We start from the raw sequence: 13,073 nt of genomic DNA, 5'->3' as shown, positions 1-13,073 counted from the left end.
AGTCCCAACTAATCTTTCACCAAATCAACAAAAATCAACAAAACTATACGGTACTATAACAGAGAGATACACAGGGTACTATAGAACATAGAAATCTCGATATTAAAGGCACTATATTATAGAGGGCTACATATGTAAGGCACTATATTATACAGGGCTACATGCAGTCAAAGTAAAAAGTATGTGAACCCCTCGGAATTCTCTATATTTATCTAATTCCCATATAAAACCTGCTCGTATCTTCATGTCAGTCCCAATAATGAACAAACATCGTCTCCTACAACTAAAGATATAGAGTTTCAGAGAATTTTTGACCGTATTGCATAAATCATTCAAACTATGAAACTGAAGGTTGGAAAAAGTGAACCCTAAGCTAATGACTTTTTAAAAAGCTCATTGCAGTCTGAATTTCGCACACGTGGAGTCCATTTAATAAAACGAGTTCAGAGGTGTGGCCCTGAATGACTTTGATTGATCAAAAACACGATAAAGTTTCAGTCTGAGCTTTGGACAAGAAGCAGATCTAGATGGGATTCACGCCTCTCGCAAAACAGCTGTCTGAAGAGCTACAATGGAGAATTGTTCATCTACATAAGGCTGGAAAGGGTTACAAAGTCATCTGAAAGATTTGAGATCTTCATCAGTCTACCGCTAGGCAAGTTGTCTATAAATGGAGATCATTTGCTATTGTGGCCACTCTGCCTAGAAGTGGGCGCCCTGCCAAGATGACCCCAAGAGCACAACACAAAGTCGGCAATGAGGTAAAGAAGAACCCTAGAGTGACGGCAAAGGACTTGAAGAAGTCATTAGAAGTGGCGAACGTCTCTGTTCAGGAGTCAACTATACACAAAACACTGAACAAGAAAGGAGGCCATGCCAGGACACCAAGAAGGAAGCCATTGCTATCAAAAAAAGAACATTACTGAACGCCTGAAGTTTGCGAAAGAGCACTTGGGCACTCCACAATGGTACTGGGAAAATGTCTTGTGGAGTGATGAAACCAAAACTTAAGCTATTTGGGAGGAACAAGCAGAACTTCATTTGGCGTAAAAAGGGCACTGCATGTCAACATCAAAACATAATCCCTACAGTGAAGTATGGTGGTGGAGTGAACATCATGATTTGGGCCTGCTTTGCTGCATCAGGGCCATCATTGAGGGGAAAATAAATTCACAAGTTTATCAACAAATTCTCCAGGATAATGTGAGGGTGTCTCTCCGTCAACTTCAGCTCAGAAGAGGCTGGGTGATGCAACAGGACAACGAGCCCAAACATTACAACAAATCCACAGCACAATGGCTTCAGAAGAACAAATTGCACCTTTTGGAGCGACCCAGTCAGAGCCCAGAACTCAATCCTACTGAATGACGTGAAGAGAGAGAGTAACACACAGAAGACAACCAAAGGATATGGAGGAGTTAAGGCAGTTCTGCAGGGAAGGATGGGTGAAAATTCCCCTCCCCGCACGATGTGCAGGTCTGATCTGCAGTTATAGGAAGCGCCTGGTTGAGGTCATTGCTACCAAAGGAGGATCAACCAGTTATTAAATCCCAAGGTTCACTTAACTTTTCTACTACCACTGTGAACGTTGACTGCGTTTGTAAAATAAAGACATGAGACAAGAGTAGAATTGTTTGTGTGTCATTGGCTTAAGCTCATTGTGTATATCAGGACCGGACCTGGGACTTGGATGAAGATCAGATCACTTTTTATAACCAATTCATGCAGTAAAGCAGATCATTCCAAAGGGTTCACATACTTTTTACTTTGGCTGTATGTAAGGCACTATATTATAGAAGGCTACATATGTCAGATAGATAGATAGATAGATAGATAGATAGATAGATAGATAGATAGATAGATAGATAGATAGATAGATCCCAAGGGGAAATTCACAAGTAGTAAAAAGTGTCCAGGGAACGAGTCCACATAAAGAAAGTGGTAGGAGTGATCAGTGAAATACAGAAAAAAGGTAGAAAGATAAAGTAATACACGGAGCTGCTGGAATGGCTGCCACTTGCGGCGGCGCCCGAGTCATAACTATATTATAGAAGGCTACATATGTAAGGCACTATACACTCACCTAAAGGATTATTAGGACCACCATACTAATACGGTGTTTGACCCCCTTTTGCCTTCAGAACTGCCTTAATTCTACGTGGCATTGATTCAACAAGGTGCTGAAAGCATTCTTTAGAAATGTTGGCCCATATTGATAGGATAGCATCTTGCAGTTGATGGAGATTTGTGGGATGCACATCCAGGGCACGAAGCTCCCGCTCCACCACATCCCAAAGATGCTCTATTGGGTTGAGATCTGGTGACTGTGGGGGCCATTTTAGTACAGTGAACTCATTGTCATGTTCAAGAAACCAATTTGAAATGATTCGAGCTTTGTGACATGGTGCATTATCCTGCTGGAAGTAGCCATCAGAGGATGGGTACATGGTGGTCATGAAGGGATGGACATGGTCAGAAAAAATGCTCAGGTAGCCCGTGGCATTTAAACGATGCCCAATTGGCACTAAGGGGCCTAAAGTGTGCCAAGAAAACATCCCCCACACCATTACACCACCACCACCAGCCTGCACATTGGTAACAAGGCATGATGGATCCATGTTCTCATTCTGTTTACGCCAAATTCTGACTCCACCATTTGAATGTCTCAACAGAAATCGAGACTCGTCAGACCAGGCAACATTTTTCAAGTCTTCAACTGTCCAATTTTGGTGAGCTCGTGCAAATTGTAGCCTCTTTTTCCTATTTGTAGTGGAGATGAGTGGTACCCGGTGGGGTCTTCTGCTGTTGTAGCCCATCCGCCTCAAGGTTGTGCGTGTTGTGGCTTCACAAATGCTTTGCTGCATACCTCGGTTGTAACGAGTGGTTATTTCAGTCAAAGTTGCTCTTCTATCAGCTTGAATCAGTCGGCCCATTCATTCTCCTCTGACCTCTAGCATCAACAAGGCATTTTCGCCCACAGGACTGCCGCACACTGGATGTTTTTCCCTTCTCACACCATTCTTTGTAAACCCTAGAAATGGTTGTGCGTGAAAATCCCAGTAACTGAGCAGATTGTGAAATACTCAGACCGGCCCGTCTGGCACCAACAACCATGCCACGCTCAAAATTGCTTAAATCACCTTTCTTTGCCATTCTGACATTCAGTTTGGAGTTCAGGAGATTGTCTTGACCAGGACCACAGCCCTAAATGCACTGAAGCAACTGCCATGTGATTGGTTGATTAGATAATTGCATTAATGAGAAACTGAACAGGTGTTCCTAATAATCCTTTAGGTGAGTCTATAACACAGACCGATAGACAGACACCGATATAGAAACTCAATATCAACTAGAACAGATAGATATATAAGGCACTATGTAAAAGGTAGATATACAGGGTGAGTGAAAATTATGTATAAACACTAATGGATTATTTTTATCTCAGGTCGATGGATGGCTCGTGGTGGGCTGTTGCCATGGCCTCCACACTCCCCTGATTTGACACCCTGTGACTTCTGGTTATGTGTTATGGTGAAGGAGTGTCCGTGTATAGCAGGAAAGTTCGTGATATCAATGACCTGAAGGACAGAATACGGACTGTGGGATCATCAAATTCCTTAAATGGTGCTGCCGCTCGTTGGTTTTTGTGTTTTGGATGGCGAACAGGTTGAGACATTCCTGGAAATCATCTTGCACGTGTGAAGTATGTTTTGTGAATGAATTGTTTTCGCCAATTCAAATGTTAACATAATTTTGACTCACCCTGTATATGACAGGTAGTATATTATACCCTAAGTAAGGCAATATATAACAGAGAGACGCATATAAAAAGTGCTGTGCATACACAGTGTGGGGTACAGCCCGGACACAGACAGGTAGACATGTTGTTTCGCCACACACGTGTTTACTTTCCACTCTATATATACAAAAGTGCACAACCCCAGTGCCGCAGCACCAATCACCCCTTCAAGTCCTGGCCGCACTACAATGCCTTGCACAGTCCTCAGACCGCCTCCACTCCTCTCCTCCGAGCTCCGTCCACTTCCACCCGACTCTTGCTGTCGACTGGAGGGAGGCTGCCCCTTTTATGTATGCCCGGATGGGCTCCAGGTGCTTCCTGAGGAGCTTCCGCCGACACACCCCTGTGTGGCGGAAGCACCAACTGTGTAGCCGGAAGTCCTCCGGGTGTTCCTGGTCCTCTTCCCCCCAGCACTTCCTGGTGTGGCGGAAGTGCTGGGCTCCAGGTTTTTTCAGGCACTGGGGCGCCTGGCGGTGGCCACGGGCCCCTACAGGGCTGGGCTTCCAAGCCCTCTACCCGTGGCCCCCAATACAACCAGGGAAGTCGCCCCCTCACGATCTGGAGGAGGTACAAGCCCTCCTCCGGTCCTCCTGGGCATCCCGGCTGGGCTCCACCCCCAGCCGCCTGTGACAACAGATATAAGCTTAATACATAGCGGTATAATGTAAAATATCTTTATATATCATACGCTACCATGGTTGTGCGTTTGTCTGTCCAGGATTTTAAATCACCTGTAGCTCGCAAACCATTTCACCAATTGACCTGAAATTTGGTACACACATATACTAACTACGTGACCTCTACTGTCTGCTTTCAGGATGAAGATTTTTATTCCTCTTTTTATTTGATTTTATTGTAGAATCAACTCTAGGCAGCGGGCAGCAGGGCAACTGTGTGGCACATGTGTACGGGCGCCGTTCTCATCACTACCACCTTCGCCATCACTTCCTCTACCTCTTCATACCTTACATCATTCTTGAGGCAGATTGATGACTTAAGTGCCAGCTTAAGTGAAAAATTACGAAAAACGTACTAAGTAGTTGCAACACAAACACTGACAATCAGTTTTAATGCGAAAAGATGCCGACGGAAGAAGAGAAGAAGCGGGCCACTAGGATGGAGAGAAGAAGAGCTGATCGGGAAGCAGCAAGCGCATCAACCTCTGAGCAAACAAATGGTAAACGTACAGAGAAAGAAAGAGGAGGAAAACTACAAGTCAAGTGGATCCCCTGCACGTTATTGTGCAGCACGCGTTACTGGTATTTATAAGACACTATATAACAAAATGGCATTTCTGAAAGGTACAAATAATAGACAAATAGATATTTTTAGAGAGTATTTTAACATCATTATTCAGAAGTGAAATTGGTCTGTATGATGCACATTGTAATAAGTCCTTATTTTGTTTTGGAAAGACAGTGATTAGTGCTTGGCGAAAGGTTTGCGGGAGAGATTGGTTATCTCTGGCTTCTGTAAATGTTGCTAATAGGAGGGGAGCTAGCTGAGCGGAGAATTTCTTGTAAAACTCTGCAGGGTAGCCATCAGGGCCTGCTGCTTTTCCGCCTTGGAGTGACTTTATAGCATCTAGTAATTCTGATAACGCCAGAGGTTTATCAAGTTCCTCCACACTAATAGCGTCTATTTGTGGTATCTGTAATGTATCCAGAAATGCATTAGATTGTGTATTGTCTTCTTTAAACTCAGTAGTATATAGGGATTTATAGTAGTCTCTGAAAGTGTGCATTATATTTTTTTTTCAAAAATATAAGACAGATATAAACTTAATATATAACAGACAGATACATAAATATGTAAGATACTATATATGACAGATAGTTATGAAAGGCGCTATAACACATATTTGTAGATTGTCACACATGTGCGATTAGGAGGCAGTCAAAGAGCCTAAAGGCGAGTAAATCATCGCAAGATAAGGGGTTGTCACGTGGTGCTTACCTGAACTCTCTTTCATCAACAGAAAACAAGAAGAGAAATAATCCAGCAACTTCCGGGTTCCAAAATGGCCGCAATTACGGCACTTCCGGCACCCACAAACCACCTCACTTCCGACTCATCAGAATGACATTGTTTCCGGTTCCTGCTGCAATGCCAACCATTTCCTATCACATGTTTTGTTCTGCTCTATAACCGCCATTTTGTATCAGTAAATTCATTCATTGTACTTTCAAGACTTTGAATCACTGCATTTTCTCATATTGTCTGGACGACAATATACAGGGACGGACCCCAAAACTTTATTTTTGTATTTGTGACGTTTATTCTACCACAAGATATACAAGGCACAGTATATAGCAGATTTATAGATATGAAAGGCACTATATAACAGACAGATTTACATCTGTACATACAGTGGTGTGAAAAACTATTTGCCCCCTTCCTGATTTCTTATTCTTTTGCATGTTTGTCACACAAAATGTTTCTGATCATCAAACACATTTAACCATTAGTCAAATATAACACAAGTAAACACAAAATGCAGTTTTTAAATGATGGTTTTATTATTTAGGGAGAAAAAATCCAAACCTACATGGCCCTGTGTGAAAAAGTAATTGCCCCCTTGTTAAAAAATCACCTAACTGTGGTGTATCACACCTGAGTTCAATTTCCGTAGCCACCCCCAGGCCTGATTATTGCCACACCTGTTTCAATCAAGAAATCACTTCAATAGGAGCTGCCTGACACAGAGAAGTAGACCAAAAGCACCTCAAAAGCTAGACATCATGCCAAGATCCAAAGAAATTCAGGAACAAATGAGAACAGAAGTCATTGAGATCTATCAGTCTGGTAAAGGTTATAAAGCCATTTCTAAAGCTTTGGGACTCCAGCGAACCACAGTGAGAGCCATTATCCACAAATGGCAAAAACATGGAACAGTGGTGAACCTTCCCAGGAGTGGCCGGCCGACCAAAATTACCCCAAGAGCGCAGAGACGACTCATCCGAGAGGTCACAAAAGACCCCAGGACAACGTCTAAAGAACTGCAGGCCTCACTTGCCTCAATTAAGGTCAGTGTTCACGACTCCACCATAAGAAAGAGACTGGGCAAAAACGGCCTGCATGGCAGATTTCCAAGACGCAAACCATTGTTAAGCAAAAAGAACATTAGGGCTCGTCTCAATTTTGCTAAGAAACATCTCAATGATTGTCAAGACTTTTGGGAAAATACCTTGTGAACTGATGAGACAAAAGTTGAACTTTTTGGAAGGCAAATGTCCCGTTACATCTGGCGTAAAAGGAACACAGCATTTCAGAAAAAGAACATCATACCAACAGTAAAATATGGTGGTGGTAGTGTGATGGTCTGGGATTGTTTTGCTGCTTCAGGACCTGGAAGGCTTGCTGTGATAGATGGAACCATGAATTCTACTGTCTACCAAAAAATCCTGAAGGAGAATGTCCGGCCATCTGTTCGTCAACTCAAGCTGAAGCGATCTTGGGTGCTGCAACAGGACAATGACCCAAAACACACCAGCAAATCCACCTCTGAATGGCTGAAGAAAAACAAAATGAAGACTTTGGAGTGGCCTAGTCAAAGTCCTGACCTGAATCCAATTGAGATACTATGGCATGACCTTAAAAAGGCGGTTCATGCCAGAAAACCCTCAAATAAAGCTGAATTACAACAATTCTGCAAAGATGAGTGGGCCAGAATTCCTCCAGAGCGCTGTAAAAGACTCATTGCAAGTTATCGCAAACGCTTGATTGAAGTTATTGCTGCTAAGGGTGGCCCAACCAGTTATTAGGTTCAGGGGGCAATTACTTTTTCACACAGGGCCATGTAGGTTTGGATTTTTTTTCTCCCTAAGAAATAAAAACCATCATTTAAAAACTGCATTTTGTGTTTAGTTTGTGTTATATTTGACTAATGGTTAAATGTGTTTGATGATCAGAAACATTTTGTGTGACAAACATGCAAAAGAATAAGAAATCAGGAAGGGGGCAAATCGTTTTTCACACCACTGTATGTAAGGCGGGTGGAGTGGTGGCTGTGAGGCTGGGAATCTGCACTGGCAATCGAAATGGTTGCCGATTCGAATCCCATAAACACCAAAAGTGACTCTGCTCAGTCAGGCCCCTGAGCGAGGCCCTTAACCTGCAGTTGCTCCCTCCTGGGTGTATGACGTTAATCTGCATCCAGCCCTGATGTAGACCCTCTAACCTGCAGGGGGTTGGTGGTAGAATTGGCACTCCAGCCACCATTAAAAACCTCCCACTTCTCCATTCTATCTGAACTCGTTTGGTGCTGAGGGGTCACCCGTCGTATGGCTGCTCTCGGGTCCTAATCTGGGATCCTGAGGTGGTCTGTTATGTGATAGGTGGTGCGGCAATGTGCTGTATCAGCGCCCGCTCCTAACCTCACTATATGTAAGGCAATGCATAATATGGTTTTCTACTGTAGATACAAAACACACCAAAATAAAAACAGTATATACTGTATGTGTGATATAATGGGCAAATAGATAGCTAGATACAATACAGTATATGCAAGGCACTGTATACTGTAGATTTGTAGATATTATAGATAGGCTTCTAATAGATATGTACAGGGTGGTCCATTATTCTAATTATGCAGATCCGGATCGTCTGGATGACTTTAATTTATGTGGGGACGATTCCAGTTCGGCACGAATACGATTCTTCATGTCGTCAGTTCGCACACTTCTCGATGATCCGGGATTTTTCAGGTCATTTTCTATGTAATAAACTTAATAAGTTATAGCGTAATGAAAATTGCATAATTAGATCAGGACCACCCTATAGATAGAAACATACATAATGTACATACAGTACATATGGAAGGTGTGATATAAGAGAAAGATGCCTAGATAAATTCATACGTATCTAGGAGTGAAAAGCACTGTGTTATGGATGGATAAATAGATATGCAAGGCACTATACGACACAGGCTGAAACGTAAGAATTATGCTACATAATAACTACACAGATATAATCTCAACATATAAAATAACAGATAGATACATAGACATGTAACATCTAGACGTGAAAGGCACTATATTATAAAAGGTAATTAAATATCTTGATATATTACTTCAGCTATTCTTTGTTACTTAGTATTGCCTAATCTTATTTTTATATTTTTCGTTTTTCTTTCTTTGGTCTCGTGGCCTCGGTACCCCTGCAGTTTTTTTTTTTCTCCAGCCCTGTTGAGTTTTTTTTTTTTTGTAGTTTTTTCTGTCCTTCTGGCCATCGGACCTTATTTTATTTTTTGTTACATAGTATTGCCTAATCTTATTTTTATATTGTTCTTTTTTCTTTCTTCATCTTGTAAAGCACTTTGAGCTCCATCATTTGTATGAAAACGCGCTCTAGAAGTAAATGTTGTTGTTGATATGAAAGGCACTATATAACAGACAGACAGCACTTCATATTATGGGCAGAGTGAGGGCTCTGAGGCGGAGGATCTGCGCTGGTATCCTGTAGGTTGCCGGTTCGAATCCCCATCACTGCCAAAAAAACTCTGCTGGGCCCTTGAGCAAGGCCCTTAACCAGTAATTGCTCCTGGGACGCAGTACAATGGCTGACCCTGCGCTCTGAGCCCAAGGGGTATGCGAAAACTAACAACTTCCTAATACAAGAAATTGTATACGGCGAAATAAAGAACAAAATAAATAAATAATAGACTCAGACATGGCATGCTCACCCGTGGCACTGCCCCTGCCCTACATACAGTATGTTACCAGTTAGGTCACCAGTGGGTGGCAGGGCGCTATAAAGTGGCTTAATTTGCTTCAGTCACAACCAGGAGAACTGGCCAAGTGAGCTAAGAGAGTGGAAAGTGACGGGGGTCCCAGATGCCTTTTTGCAGGGTGGACAGACAACTGTCTTGGTTTTGATGGCTCTCTTGTGGGAATTGCAAACCAAACACATTCAGTCTCACATAAAAGGCGCTTGATGGCTCCACTTCCACCTCTTGAATTTAAACAGCAAAGCCTCAGAGCAACAAAAGAAAGAGCTACAAGTGTCTGTTTTCAATAGAGTGACCTCCCCTGCTCCTCGTCCAGCTGTTTTATAATCTGCTTATCCTCTTCAGGATCACAGGGGTGACTTGGGCTGACAAGCACGACGCTGACACAACTGGGGTCTCGTTGAATGGAATGACGGGCAGACAGATGCCATTTGCCAATCACCCCCACAGCCCTGAGACAAATTGTAATGAATGTCTTTGCCTGCACAGAATTCTTGAGTGACCCCCTCTGCCCCTCCAGCCTTTGTTCACTGGATGCCCCTTTCAAAGCCTGAGGTCAGGCTCTTTGGATTGTCTGCTGCTGCCCCTCAATCTCATGACTCGACTGAGGATCTTCAAGTCTGAACGCACAGAGGAGACCCTACACCAACTTACGCGATACTTCATCCAAACCAACAAAAGGGATTCCAACAGGAATAGAATGGCATCGCGGCTACCACCTCATAACCAATCGAAACCCACAACTGACCCCCCAAACCCCCCTTAATACGCACACTCACAAACCCAACCTGCACTGACCAGCTGTCAGCTTCTTAACATGGATTTAGGAGGGGCTGAAAACACACCGACCAGGCCACAGACCCCATGTTTGGGAGGGTGTACCCCCGGGAATTCAGCTCTCTTTCTGCATTTTAACAATGTGCAGGGCAGGCAAGCGGAGGGCAGAAAAGTGTATCATGTCTAGGGTGGGCTCCTGCTCTGTACCAGATGCAACCAGGATATGCCGGGGGACCCTAAACTATAGTAGACTGTTAGTAAAATATCATACGGGATAGATAGATAGATATAAAAGGCACTATATAATAGATAGATAGATAGATAGATAGATAGATAGATAGATAGATAGATAGATAGATAGATATAAAAGGCACTATATAATAGATAGATAGATAGATAGATAGATAGATAGATAGATAGATAGATAGATTGATATGAAAGGCACTATATGATAGATAGATAGATAGATAGATAGATAGATAGATAGATAGATAGATAGATATGAAAGGCACTATATAATAGATAGATAGATAGATAGATAGATAGATAGATAGATAGATAGATAGATAGATAGATATGAAAGGCACTATATGATAGATAGATAGATAGATAGATAGATAGATAGATAGATAGATAGATAGATAGATATGAAAGGCACTATATAATAGATAGATAGATAGATAGATAGATAGATAGATAGATAGATAGATAGATAGATATGAAAGGCACTATATAATAGATAGATAGATAGATAGATAGATAGATAGATATGAAAGGCGCTATACAACAGACAGATGGATTGTTTTTCATCGCTGGTCCATCAACTCCTGACAGGTCCTCAATGGTGGATAAGAAGCCACTGACTAACTCGTTTTTCAGTCCCGACTCCTCTTCCCGAATCTGCGCGTTTTCTTGGACCCTTAAGTGCCAGCCTCCCCCTTCGTCCCGCAGTCCTAAAGTATCCGTGATGTCGTCACAGCAGTCCGCTCAGCTCCCACCGACGCTCCGTAATCTCCTGTAAATCTTTTCGCAGACGTGAGCAATTCAAAGTGTCGGGGGGCGACTCACGTGACCGCCCTTGTTACGAAATCAGGCGCCGTGGTAGGTGGGGGTCGCGCCGGGCTATTCGTGCAATAACAGAGCGAACTGAGTAAACACCACAGCATCTTATAATAATAATAATAATAATAATAAATGATCGATTAGGTCACGCCAGGCCATCCATCCGGCCGGCCGCTTTGACCGGTACAGAATCTCCAGACAGCTCCTAGCAAGAGCCGCCCGGGACGGGACGCCATTCCGCCGCTTGGTACACTCGCCCACACCTACGCCACGGGAGAGGCAGAATGCGAACGCCGTGAAGTGCGAGTCCAGCCCAGTCCAGTCCAGTCACGGCAAGCTCCACATGTGTTGGCTGACGTCCAGCTGTGCTCAACTTCGTTTACTTTCACTTCTAAACGGCAGAAGTCTCCTCGCTTTTGATTCACTAGCAGCCATTCCGTGAGCTCTCGATAAAGTAACACTTGATTGCCTGCCTTATCCTGTGTGTAGAAGTGAGCTCTTGATTTCGGTGAATCAAACGTTATTCATGATGGCACAAATTAACCAACAATCTCCGGGAGGACAGCACCCAGCAGGCGACTTCTGTGTAACCGGGCTGCCCCACACGTGTCCAAGAACTGAGCCACTACGTAATTTTTGAGAGATCCAAACGAACAGAGCAGTTACTAATTAACCCTACGGAAAAAGTCTCACTGGACTCGAACAAACAGCTAGGTGCTGACATCGTAACGCTTGGACCACCACAACGGGGCCACCATCCCGCACCGAGGGAAAAGGAGAGACTAGAACTACGACAGCCGACCCTGCGCCGCCCTGTCAGCTGCGTCTCTTTCCTCTGGTAGGATAGGCACAAGCTTAGGGATACTCTTAGTGCCACCGCACATCAAGATTTAAAAAATAGAAGAAAGTAAGTAAGAAACTTACCCGCGTGCACTGGAAAAACACACTGAAGCAGAGATCGCGTGAATCCACACATCAGTGCGGGATGCTCCACTGCTACGATCTGCTGAGGTTTTAAATCCCACAGCGGCGCAGCCCGCGCTCGAGTGAACTACAAAGAAACAACAACTTGTGTCTGGGAAAGCAAAACACACGCGCGCAACGCTCGGAAGAAAGCGTGCCGCAAAACCGAGACACCTAGTGGCCATGCCTGGAAATGCAACTGCAAACTTAGGGTTTGACATAACAGCTAAGTGCTGCTTAACCTCTCCGGGGCGTCCTAACGGGTCTAATGGCCGTTTTGTTTTAATGTGTAAATCTACGATTTCCTATACCATCTTGTTGTGTACGCGGTTTTGAAAATAAATAAATAAATAAATAACGAGCACATAGGCTCATTGACATCTGATGCCCCTCATGCAAACCAAATAGTAATGTCATCGACTAACCCACTTAATCCAGACTAGAGTCGTGAGGGGTTGGAGCCTATCCGAACTACCATAGAGCACAAGACAGGCACAAACCCTGGACAAGGCACCATTCCGTCACAGGATGAATTCGCACATCCGGGACAATTTAGTGTCGCTAATTCACCAAACATGCGTGTTTTTGGATAGGTGGAGGAAACTGGAGTACCCAGAGGAAGCCCAAAACGGATACGAGGAAAAGACGTATACCCCTTAGGGAGGGGGGAGTGGAAGGACCCAGGACTTGAACCCTGATCTCCTCACTGCGCCACCCCAAACCAAGTTGTATATGTATAGTAAC

The 13,073-nt window shown here is 43.6% G+C and overlaps 1 protein-coding gene across 1 annotated transcript in view; it reads right to left on the bottom strand.

Moving 5' to 3' along the window:
• The window catches only part of LOC120533065 (MOB kinase activator 3B), a 123,594-nt gene extending 110,941 nt beyond the window's left edge, over positions 1-12,653 (bottom strand). Inside the window, exon 1 of the mRNA XM_039759702.1 lies at positions 12,291-12,653. The gene's annotated coding sequence lies outside the window, so the exon portion shown is untranslated. The remainder of the gene's footprint in view (positions 1-12,290) is intronic.
• Between the last annotated feature and the right edge of the window lie 420 nt (positions 12,654-13,073).

The sequence above is a fragment of the Polypterus senegalus genome, chromosome 7 (assembly GCF_016835505.1).
Source record: "Polypterus senegalus isolate Bchr_013 chromosome 7, ASM1683550v1, whole genome shotgun sequence".
Lineage (NCBI taxonomy): Eukaryota > Metazoa > Chordata > Cladistia > Polypteriformes > Polypteridae > Polypterus > Polypterus senegalus.
Note: the sequence above shows the minus strand (reverse complement) of the source record. Positions and strands in the feature narration are given on the sequence as shown.